Here is a 12,380-nt window from a genome sequence, read left to right on the forward strand (position 1 = left end):
GGAACACAGGCAAGAAACACGAAGAACAGGGATGAAACGCAAGGAACATAAGACAGAAGAAGAAAGGGGAACAACAGGAAACACGAGCATAAGAAACACGACCAACATGAGAAAAAGGGCGACATAAGATAGAGACAGGAAGAGCATGAGAAAGAAAAGAGGAGCACTAGGAACGTGAGGAGTAACACACGAGAGATCTAAGCCATCTCAAGTTGAATTAAAATATTTTGTGCCAAGGACCCCTGGCTCAAAAATATAAATTTAGTTTAAAATATTAACATTGTTTGAAAATAGCCGAAGTACAAGCTCACAATGCATCGCAATGTGCAATGCGCAATGTGCAATGTGACGCGTTGTGTCTTGGAAAGCTTGTAGATCGTCTATTTTCAATTAGCCAATGTACAGTATATAGCGTTAAAGGGGTTAAACAGATTTTTTGGTGCTATATTTAACTCATTTGGCTGGGGACCCCCTGGAACTTCCTCAAGGACCTCTGGGGGTCCCTGGACCCCACTTTGAGAACCACTACAGTATGTACTATGTACTACATAAACCACTATGAGACGATGAGAAATCAATGATAAGAATATAAGAAAGAGTAAATTGTGTGTACTGTATATGTTTGTATATAAATGTATTTGTCCTTAAAAAGAGCTGTGCTGTACAAGCTCTTCAGTAAGAGCACATGTTCAAATGTACCCATCACCTCTCTCTACAAAGAAAGCACTTACATCCTTTGTAGTACACACACACACACACACGCACACGCGCGCGCACACGCGCGCGCACACGCACACGCACACGCTCACGCTCACGCTCACGCTCACGCTCACGCTCACACTCACACTCACACTCACACTCACACTCACACTCACACACACACATGCTTATTTGGGATTTCATTGACATTTTTAGTTTTTTTGTTGCAGTGGATGTTGTGTATATAATTCATTTGAATAGATCTATTGTTATGTGTATGTAGTATACTTTGTTGTTTATCGTTGTTTGTAACAACAGATTACGCATTTTCTGTGAAAACCCCAAAGCACTTGAACACATGTGCTTTAAAAAGGTGATGCAAAATGTATATTTAAATACAGTTGAGTAATGCCTTTCATTATATTGATTGTATTTGTCATAAAATGCGGAATGTCAGATTTCATGAATTGGAGCATCGCATTCACACTTTACCATGGCCATTTTACAATACAGTAGGTAGATTTCTATTCAATGAATGTGCCTAAAGACAAACTCTCATTTTATTCTAAGTGTGATAGGGATTAGATACTCTGCCCTTGAGAAAGCTTGTATATTCCAAGGTAAGTTAAAGGTAGGCGAGTGTTAAATAGCTCTATATTCTGATAGTAATCATTGCTATATAGAGTGTTTGTTCAGTAACAGGAGTCTCCCCGTCTCTCCTGCTCTTTAGTAAACAGAAAATGCATGTTCAGGTCGGGATACTAATTTTATCCAATCAGGAGAGAGAACTTGCACAGAATACAGATTAAACAAGTGAAATTGGAAGTGATGACTCTAAGAAACGAGCACACACAATTGGAACACTATAGAAGTTAAGCTGATAAATGGGTAGCCTACTCTTTCCTGATTGGCTGAACATTTTCAACCCACCAGAAAATGTATTTTCTATTTAAAGAGCTGGAGAGAAGGGGAGACCCCTATTAATGAACAATGATTACTATCGGAATAGTGCTTTAACCTTTTAACAAAAATCGTTTTGTTTTAACAAAAAAATTGTGATGATGATATCAGAACTAAGAAAAGTATGCCTCCTTGTCACATTTCTAAATGAATCAGGTCCAATCAATTTGTTTAACCACTTAAACCCTCCTGACTAAGCAAAACAGACCTGAGTCACACGTACTACGCTCTTTTTTCCCTCTAGACCAAATCTCTCTGCCGACATTAGCAGATCTACAAGCTCACAAATTGTCTTAACACAGCGCATTGTGAGCTTGTTAATCTTTTTGGCAAACCTTCCCCAGTATATGGCTGCTGGTGTTCAAGTGAACTTGAATAACTGACTTATATTGCATTTTAATCTTCCAAGTTACAAAGTTTTAACGCACACAAAAATGTACAACCTTTATCAAGAATATTGCTGTTTGATGTTCCATTTTGCCATTTATTTTGTTGTAAGTGTAATAGAGTGTAGAGTCAGAGCAATGTCTTATTACTAAAGTTATACATGAAATATTGATTGATTGATTGATTGATTGAATACTGTATTTAGAAAAGACATGGAAACAGTACATGGAAGTACAATTCACTATACAAGGTCCTCTAAACTGGATCGCTCATAAAAGCACAATGGCTTATTTAAAATGAGATCCCCATGCACTCAAATCATGATGACAATTAAGAAAACAGACAAACATGCACTCCTATGCAGATCGTCATAGCCTACAATCAAATACATGAAAACAACAATCAAGTCACTGAAATCCCAGAGTTCTAAGTTTAAGTTGTTGCAACAGAGCTGACACACAACAATAAGCAAACAAAGTCAACTGATTCATACCAAGATTTAGGTCAATATACAGTGTCTCCACACGTATGAGTAATCATCATTAAAATGAGAAGGACATCAGGAAATAGATAGTTTCCTGGTGTATAGATATGAAAATAACCCTTCCTAAAATGAATCATTGTTCACCATAAATTAATTAATGCCTACATAACAAATACATGTAATAATGGTATACAATGTCTATATGATATAAGAATACAGGCCATGTGGCAGGATCCACAAGCAAACTCATGCAAGTTAAGCATGTGTAGATGGAGTGGAAAGTGTCCGTTTGGAGCATACTGTACTCCACTCTACTGCACTCTTGTGGTCAAGATACAAAACAGCAGTCTTGCAGATACTTCAATTACAGTGGCTTATGATGCCATGATAATAATATTATGTAGACCTAGATGGTGTGTGGAATGTTCATGGCTACACGTGCCAAACCTTTCAAGCTTTTATGCCCCTTTAAATGTTTGGCTGAAGCAGACAGGCTTTTGCTCCTTTTCAAGATAAGTGGCACCAGGTGCTAGTGAAAAAGGGATTGTTATTTTCAGTAACCATAACAGCACAGACAATTGACAGGAAAGGATCTAAACAAATACAATATTTTCCCTAATGTGGAAGTGGAAGATTACTGAGCTAGACAAAGGTGATTTAGTTAATATAATAATAATAATAATAATAATAATATTAATAATAATAATAATAATAATAATAATAATAATAATAATAATAATAATAATAATAATAATAATAATAATAATAAAACAAATCTTTGAATATTATACAGTGTATACTGTAGTTATTTGTCAAATGCCATGCAGATGTCAGCATATGACAGAATGTTTGGTTGCATGAAGCAAGCCCCTGGCCCTGGGTACAACAGTTTAACATTAAAATGTTTGTGTTTTACTCAGTTTCACTACTAATAGCCACTTGACACTAAGCTTGCAGTTTCATCGGTGAAGTTAAGATAAATGCATCTTCTCACAGATCCAGTAGGCTTTATATGAACATGACCAATTGCTCCATCCTCTGTCGTTGTGGCTGTAGGCTGCACAGTTCCTGTCTTCACTGTTGCGAGGCCATTGATCACTGCCCCAGTACCTGCACAGTAAAACAACATCATGGATTTTAAACCACTGGTCCTCAATGTTGGGTCTGGGGACCACCATGCAGGGGTCCAGTGTTTCAAACCACATCCACTCAGTCAGAATTACAATAGAAAAACATGTAAAATGTCTCACTGTGTTGTCAGTGGTGTTCCATCCACCCATGTCCATTTACCCTCAGTCCTTTTCACACCAATCCATGATGATGCAAACAGATCTCCAGGGTTCAATCCTCTGATAAATTCCTGATCATTTGTACATGATTGAACCATAATAAATTGTCTCTGATATATTCAGTTTTCACTGTAGTCACAGAATTCCATCACATGCAACGTTGATGGACGCACGCACGCACGCACGCACGCACAGTACAACAGTTAAAAACGTGTTACAGGACAGGGATAAAAAATTACAGAAGATAGCATGACGGAGAGACAGATACACTAACCTGTTCTTCTTTACTGTTAATGATCAGCAGATCTGCTCCTGTCTTCACACATTGTTCTCTACTTTCCTCCCAAGTTTTAAATTCAGTAGATGTGTAATAACAGCTGCATCCAAACTTCTGCCATCCACTGGGACACGACTTGTCTAAATATCAAAGAGGATATATATATATATATACACACACACACACACACGCACACAAACACACACACATATCGTATCGTATATACACACCCAAACACACACACACACACACACACACACACACACACACACACACACACACACACACACACACACCGTGTAGGCCTATATATAATGCAACGAGGGAAGTGACTCACAATTATTACATGAGTAATGACAAGTGTGATGAGTAAGACCTTTATATTTCCCGGGGAAATTTAGGCTGCCAAAGACAGTACAGCAGTTAAAAACAGATATTTTAGAATATGGCAACACCCAGGACACGCATGCACGGATCCCCTATCCCTCTCCCAAAATAGACCTTTGGGTTTGTTAACTTCTGTAAATTTCACATAATATAATAGTGTGCAAGTGCGTGTATAGAGGCCCCTCAATATGTGATTTCTATTTGGGTATGATTGGAGGTTACATTAATGTGGTGTTTTTATTTTTAGTAAGACAAATTCTGTGAACATAATTACAGGCTAATTACAGAGAAACAATGACGGTCATTGTCACATGACATTTGTAGAATTTGTGGCAGTTTAGGCTCTACATTGTCTAGAGGCCCCTCAAAGTGTGATACAAATTTGGAAACTTTGGAAGCCAATTGTAGCCAACTGGAATGAATATGTTTATCACATGACTCCTGTACCGATTTATATGTTTTTGGACAATTCTAGATAATCTGTGGGGTAGTAGAAAGTATTGTCATGCGGAAATGGGCGTAGCCTTCAAACAGGGGCAAATATCCAAACCCCCCCGATCCGGCCTGGGAAGATAATATGTTAATTAATATAAAATGTTTGTACCCTCTCTCACCTGCTATCTTTCTCTTAAGCTGGTTTACGTCTCTTTGCAATTGGTCTCTCTCCACGATCAGGTTGTTGTATTTGGTGTATAGCTGGTCTCTTTGCATGATCAGGTGAGCCTCTAGCTGGTCTCTCTCCATGATCAGGTTGTTGTATTTAGTGTATAGCTGGTCTCTCTCTGTGTATAACTGGTCTCTCTCCAGGGACAGGTTGTAGCAGTTGTTGTTATTGTCTGAATCATCTGTAAAGGACCGAAAGGTGACAATAAACACAGTTGTTGCTACTGTTCATGATGAGGTCAAGTATCTGTGTGGAAAAGGTCAACAAGTATATTAAAGTAATGCAGATTGAAATTAGCTTCCAGCTAAATCCGACATCTTTACATAAAATCATGTTCACATGATTAATTTCACAATCATGTATTGAACGTTCATTAATGTGCATTGTCCTGTCCAAATAAACAAATAAAGAAGATGCATGCATGAATTTGGCCTTTGACCCCCTGATACTCACAGTCCATGGCCATGTCTGTGGTTCTCACTACTGGTAGAACACACAGCAGCATAAGACGCACTGCAAGCACTCTGACCATGTCTCTCTGGATGATGAGGTCTTTCTGGACAACTGGAGGATAATACAATAGAATTCAACTTTAATATGATCAGCTTCAATGTTTCATTTCAAAGAACACTGAGTGAATTTCATATACCGGTGAGTTGGTGCAATGGACTTAGAACCCCTTCATCTTTGATTTCTACAGAAATGTCCATACTATATGTGTGATGTATGATAATGTGGTTGAACATATCTTCACCTCACAACAAGCAATTGTGACTTTCTCCAAAATGTCACATGATGAAATGAGAGGAGAATTAAAACACAAGAAGGAACTGGTTCTAACGTTCATAATGGGTTTCTTGATCGTCATTGGTCCAACATGGTGGCGTGTCCCCTGTAACCATGGTACTAACTTAAATATTTTGTGACAAGCTGCTGTAGTAATGATGTGAGAAGAGAGAAACCCTGTAAGTGTGTTAATGTACCTTGATCTCCTGTAGCCTCCTGTGAACCAGAGCCTTGGTCTGTGAGACTGTCTGACACCATGTTCACCTCCCTTCTCCTCCTGCATCTCCTCCCTGACTCCTCCATCCTACTGAACCCTCTTTGATCTGACTGGCTTACCAGAAATATCAAGAAACAACACACAAAAGTTAACTCAAGTTATACTGTATAATAGATAGAGCATGCTAAAGTTACAAACCTCACACAATTTTACTCTCTCCCTATCTCTCACTCTGTTTTTTTTTCACACACACACACACACACACACACACACACACACACACACACACACACACACACACACACACACACACACACACACACACACACACACACACACACACACACACACACACACACACACACACACACACACACACACACACACACACACACACACACACACACACGCGCACGCACACACGTTGATATGACAGCTGATTTTATACATTCAAAGCTATTGCTTTAGCTATAATGCACATATTTGTTTCATAACATTTCCTAACCTACACATTTGTTTAAATAGAAAAGAAAAATGCATTTCTATGCTGAAGTTTTTAGGCTGAATAGTGGGTATATTTATTAGGTGGTTTCAGAGAGTTACAATGTTCTCTAACTGCATGGTGTAAACAATACAGTATTGATATTAAAAAAGAACATGCACTTTATTAATATTTGAGTTTCTTTTAAGAATGAACGTTTTAATACTTGATTAATTTTAAATGCAAGTACTCCAATACCTTAATTCAAGTAATTATTTGACGGAGCTAGTTGACAATTGAGTATGTATTGATTTATTTTACCAGCAGTATCTATTCTTTGACTCAAGTACTGGGGTTACTTTGTCCATCACTGACCTAATAATGTACATTATTTCATGCATTACAAATACAATATGTATTCTATTTATAAATATGTTTAAATGTTATACTCACATTGTCCAATATGTGTGTTGTCCTACAGTGGTCTTCACTGTTGCACTCTGAGCTGCTGTCTGTTCTAATCTGACTTTAAGAGCAGGCTTTGGTGTGTCTTGAGAACCTCTATTATTTCGCCTCGGGGAGAATCATATTGGTCATTGCTGTCCTAAAAACCTGAAAGCTCACAACTTGCTTCATTATGCAAGACCCTTCCACGTGTGAACTGGCCCTTGTCCAGCCCAGTATGACAGATGTAGGGGTCTGTGGAATATCAACAACAAACAATAACACAGCAGGCTCTGAACACTAGCCAGAAATCTATAGCAGCGGTTTTCAAATGTTTTCATGTCAAGGACCCCCAAATTGACCACGCACTCCCATTTGAAAATATTTTGTCGTATGGACCCCTGAATGAATGAATGAATGAATGAATGGATTAATCAATCAATGAATCCATCCATCAACCAATCAATAAATCAATCAATCAATCAATCAATCAATCAATCAATCAATCAATCAATCAATCAATCAATCAATCAATCAATCAATCAATCAATCAATCAATCAATCAATCAATCAATCAATAAACAAACAAACCAATACTCTTACTTTAGACAGAGTTCACAAGATAGCAAAACACCTAAATGTTTCTTTATTGCAATAAGATCTGGAGCTGTAACCAATTATAATTATTGCATATGAAATGAAACAAGAGACTAAAATAAGAGAGTAAAATTACAGCATAGTAGAATAAGTAAATACATCTCAATAAAAGGCAGCAATAAGCAATAAGCACATACTGTAATACATGAATGGGGTTGGATTTTAGGGTTATAGTTTGTATAATGTAGTATGTATAATACAAATATGAAAGAAGGAACACAATGATTAGTTGAAAAAGTATTGTTCTGAATATGTTTTATAAATGCATTTAAACAAAGTATGAAAAAGCAAAAGAAATTAATACAAAATTCAAACTTCGATTTTGGCCAACATTAACCACTTAAACCCCAGCATTCGTATTGTGGCGAAAGCTTTCACAGAAAATAGCAGATCGACAAGCTCACAACGCGCCACTTTGCGTCTTGTTGTGTTTTCCTATTAATTACTAGTGTTTAAAGGAGTAGTTCATCCCAAAAAATACTTCTTTTCTATCAATTGCACACCCCACGAAGCCTTGAATTCATGGAGATTGTTTAGTTTTTGTCGCATTCCTAAGCTAATAATTTGATGACCGGCGGAGACTCAATGGAGATTCTTTGAGTCCCCTGCCGGAGACTCCGCCAGTAATCAAATTAGCTTAGGAATGCAAAAAAACAAAAAAATCTCTCTATGAATTCAAGGCTTCATGGGGTGAGTAATCGATAGGAAAAAAAATTTTTTGGGGGTGGACTATCCCTTTAATTTGACAAAGTGGAGCACAAAGCTGCAGTTTCGTCATTGAAGTTAAGATAAATGTGTCTTCTCACAGATCCAGTAGGCATGATATGAACATGACCAATCACTCCATCCTCGATAGCTGTGACTGTACGCTGCACAGTTCAGGTCTTCATTGTTACGAGGCCATCCTTTGCCCCAGTACCTGCAGAGTAAACAACATCATGAATTTTAAACCACTGGTTGTCAACGTCAGGTCCCGGGTCCACCATGGGTCCAAACTATACAAGCTGGTCAAACATTGGCCAAATTGTCAAATAATATAAGAAAGAGGCACACATTTTGAAAATAGCTGATCTACAAGCTCACAACGCCTCACAACACGAGGCGTTGTGAGCTTGTAGATCGACTTAATTTCACAATATTTATCTGTGGAACCGAGTCAAACTAAATGTAATGCCTCAACTTCTACAATTACACATGCTTATCAGGGTGGGGGGTCCCCAAGTTGCAGCCTGAAAAGGCTGAGAACCACTGGCTTATGGGGTCTGTAACTCTGAGAGTTAAATAAACACTGAGGATTTTACACTGTAAACCCTTAGTACTTATTAAACACTAAGAGTTTGTAACTCTTGGAGTTACAGACCTGTAAAGGTCCATTTGGACCGCTGGTGTTTTAAACCACTGAGAGCCAGTGTTGTAAACCACTTGCACTGCCACTCAGTCACTCACATACAGTGAGTTTGATAGAATGTCAATAGATAAACATGTCAAATGTCTCACTGTGTTGTCAGTGGTGTTCCATCCACCCACGTCCATTTTCCGTCAGCCATTTTCAAACCAATCCATGATGATGAATAACGGTCCCCAGGGTTCAATCCTCTGATGAATTCCTGTACATGATTGAACCATAATTAATTTTAGTTTTTTAGTTTTAGTTTTCACTATAATCACAGACTTACATCCCATGCGCACGCACGCACGCACGCACGCACGCACGCACGCACGCACGCACGCACGCACGCACGCACGCACGCGCAGATACACTAACCTGTTCTTCTTTACTGTTAATGATCAGCAGATCTGCTCCTGTCTTCACACATTTTTCTCTACTTTCCTCCCATGTTTTGAATTCAGTAGATGTGTAATAACAGCTGCATCCAAACTTCTGCCATCCACTGGGACATGACTTGTCTAAATATCAAACAGGTCATGAGCATATATTGTAAGGCATGCATTGCCAACTTTCTTGTAAGCCGGTGCCAAAATGGGCACATTACATTATAGTTCTATGAACATGGTGATAAACCAGTAATGAGGAGGGTTTACTCACATATGTCTGGGGGAGATACAAAAACAAAATACCCTAACTAACTAACTAACTAACTACAGACAAGTAATATAAAAATAACCTCTCTCACCGTCTATCTCTCTCTTAAGCTGATTTACTTCTCTTTGCAATTGGTCTCTCTCTACGATCAGGTTGTTGTATTTGGTGTACAGCTGATCCCATTGCAGGATCAGATGGGCCTCTAGCTGGTCTCTCTCCAGGATCAGGTGGTTGTACTTGGTGTATAGTTGGTCTCTCTCTGTGTATAGCTGGTCTCTCTCCAGGGTTAGGTTGTTGTTTTTGGTGTATAGGTGGTCTCTCTCCAGGGTCAAATTGTTGTATAGCTGGTCTCTCTCCAGGGTCAGGTTGTAGCAATTGTTGTCTGAATTATCTGTTAAGAACCGACAATAAATACAGTTGCTGCTACTGTTCATGATGAGGTCAAGCATCTGTGTGGAAAATGATTTGTGAGAAGAAAAAACTCCTTCATGTGAACAGGTCTCAACATGTATAATAAAATACTAAAGAACCCACACACTATCAAAAGTGGAGCATGGCAGGGTTCTTGTGTGGTTTCTTTTGACCCTTGACACCCCTGATACTCACAGTCCATGGCCATGTCTGTGGTTCTCACTACTGGTAGAACACACGGCAGCATAAGACACTGCAAGCACTCTGACCATGTCTCTCTGGATGATGAGGTCTCTCTGGACAACTGGAGGATATTAAAACAATAGAGTTCAACTTTAATATGATCAGCTTCAATGTTTCATTTCAAAGAACAATGGAATGGAATCAGAACAGCTTCATCTTTGATTTCTGCAGAAATGCCCATATGTGTTATCATGCATAGTAATGTATTGTAGTTGAACATGTCTTCACCAACTTATAAAATGCAATTGTGACAATGTGACTTTCTCAAAAATGTGAAATATGAAATGATAAATAAAACACAAGGAGGAACAGGCGCTAATGTTCATAATGTTTCTTTTGATAGGACAGCTGTTGTTGGTAGATTTTATACATTCAAAACTATAGCTTTAGCTTACTTATTTGTTTAATAAAATACCCTAACCTACACATTTTGTTTAAATAAAACGTGATAAATGGATGTCCTTTTGTTGTTGTAATTACAATGTTCTCTAAATGCACTGTAAACATTTATTTCATGCATCACAATATAATGTATTCTATTTATAAATTATGTTTAAATGTTATCTTACTCACATTGTTCAATATGTGTGTTGTCCTACAGTGGTCTTCACTGTTGCACTCTGAGCTGCTGTCTGTTCTAATCTGACTTTAAGACTAGGCTTTGGAGTGCTTTGAAAAACAAAACATGAAAACATTAATTTGCCTGAGGGAGAAGACTTTTTGACATCGCCATCCTAATAAGCAAAACACACCTCTCCATGTGTCCAGTCCAGTAAGAAGAACCAGATGTAGGGGTCTGTGGAGGACAGTGGTGGAAAAAGTATTACATTTTTTTACTTAAGCAAAAGAATCAATACTGCAATGTAGAAATACTCTTTTACAAGTAAACGTCCGGAATTCAAAATTTACTTGAGTAAAAGTATAAACGTATTGGTATCAAAATGTACATAAGTACAAAAGTAAAAGTACTCAGTGTGCAGAATGTCCCATTTCACAAGTTTTCAAATGTATAAAATCTTTTCAAAATAGCAGATCTATCGCGACGCATTGTGGGCTTGTAGATCTGTAATTTTCAAATGGATGAAATGTAGGGTTGAAGTGGTTAATGTTCGAATCCATCGTGGTGCATCCGGCTTTGTGTGTATACAAACACGTGTCTACAAACACATTGGGCGAGTATACAAACACAATTGGCCCGTGTTCGGGGGACGGAAGCCGGTGGGGAGAGAGATATGTGTCACTTAAATTGTTTAAATTGTGATAATTCTGGCTCCTCGATAACAGTAATAAACAAAACAAAGACAAACGTCTATAAGAATACTTTTGGGGTCTGTTAAAAAGTAAAATATCGTAGACATTTTATTACAGAACAAAATGACAGATAACTAGAAAAAGTGCTCCTCGGAGCACAGGTCTCTGCCAGGTCAGGTAGGTTACTGTGGGCCAGCAATGTTGATGGAATATGAAGAATCGGATAGATCCATCTTGATCACATGACTATGTGATACAACGTAGTGCAAATGTGCGTGCACAGTTTCACCACAATCGAACGTTGCATTCATGATTTGTGGCATTTTGTTCAAGGCCACTCCTGCAAACTTTAGATGTCAAGCAAATCAGGATGGAATATGAAAAATCAAATGGATTCGTCTTGATCACATGACTATAGAGATCATGTGTACCGATTTGCGTGAAATTTGGATAAAATAATATGAAAAAAAAAGTTTTACATAAGTCGGCCTCCTGGTGGCGCTATAAAAGGCAGATGTGAAAAATACAGGGCAAAGGTTTTTTGTTTGCCTCTCGGGAGTGCGCATACAAAGTTTTACACAGAGCGGTGTAGTTAAAAGGTAAGGTAAAAATGTTAATCGGCCTGTTATAGCGCCACCATGAGGCTGATTTGAACATTTCAAGTGGCATTTCCTCCTCGGCCTAGTGGAAATGTGTGTG

This window comes from Gymnoscopelus microlampas (genome assembly GCF_963454915.1).
Source record: "Gymnoscopelus microlampas genome assembly, chromosome: 3".
NCBI lineage: Eukaryota > Metazoa > Chordata > Actinopteri > Myctophiformes > Myctophidae > Gymnoscopelus > Gymnoscopelus microlampas.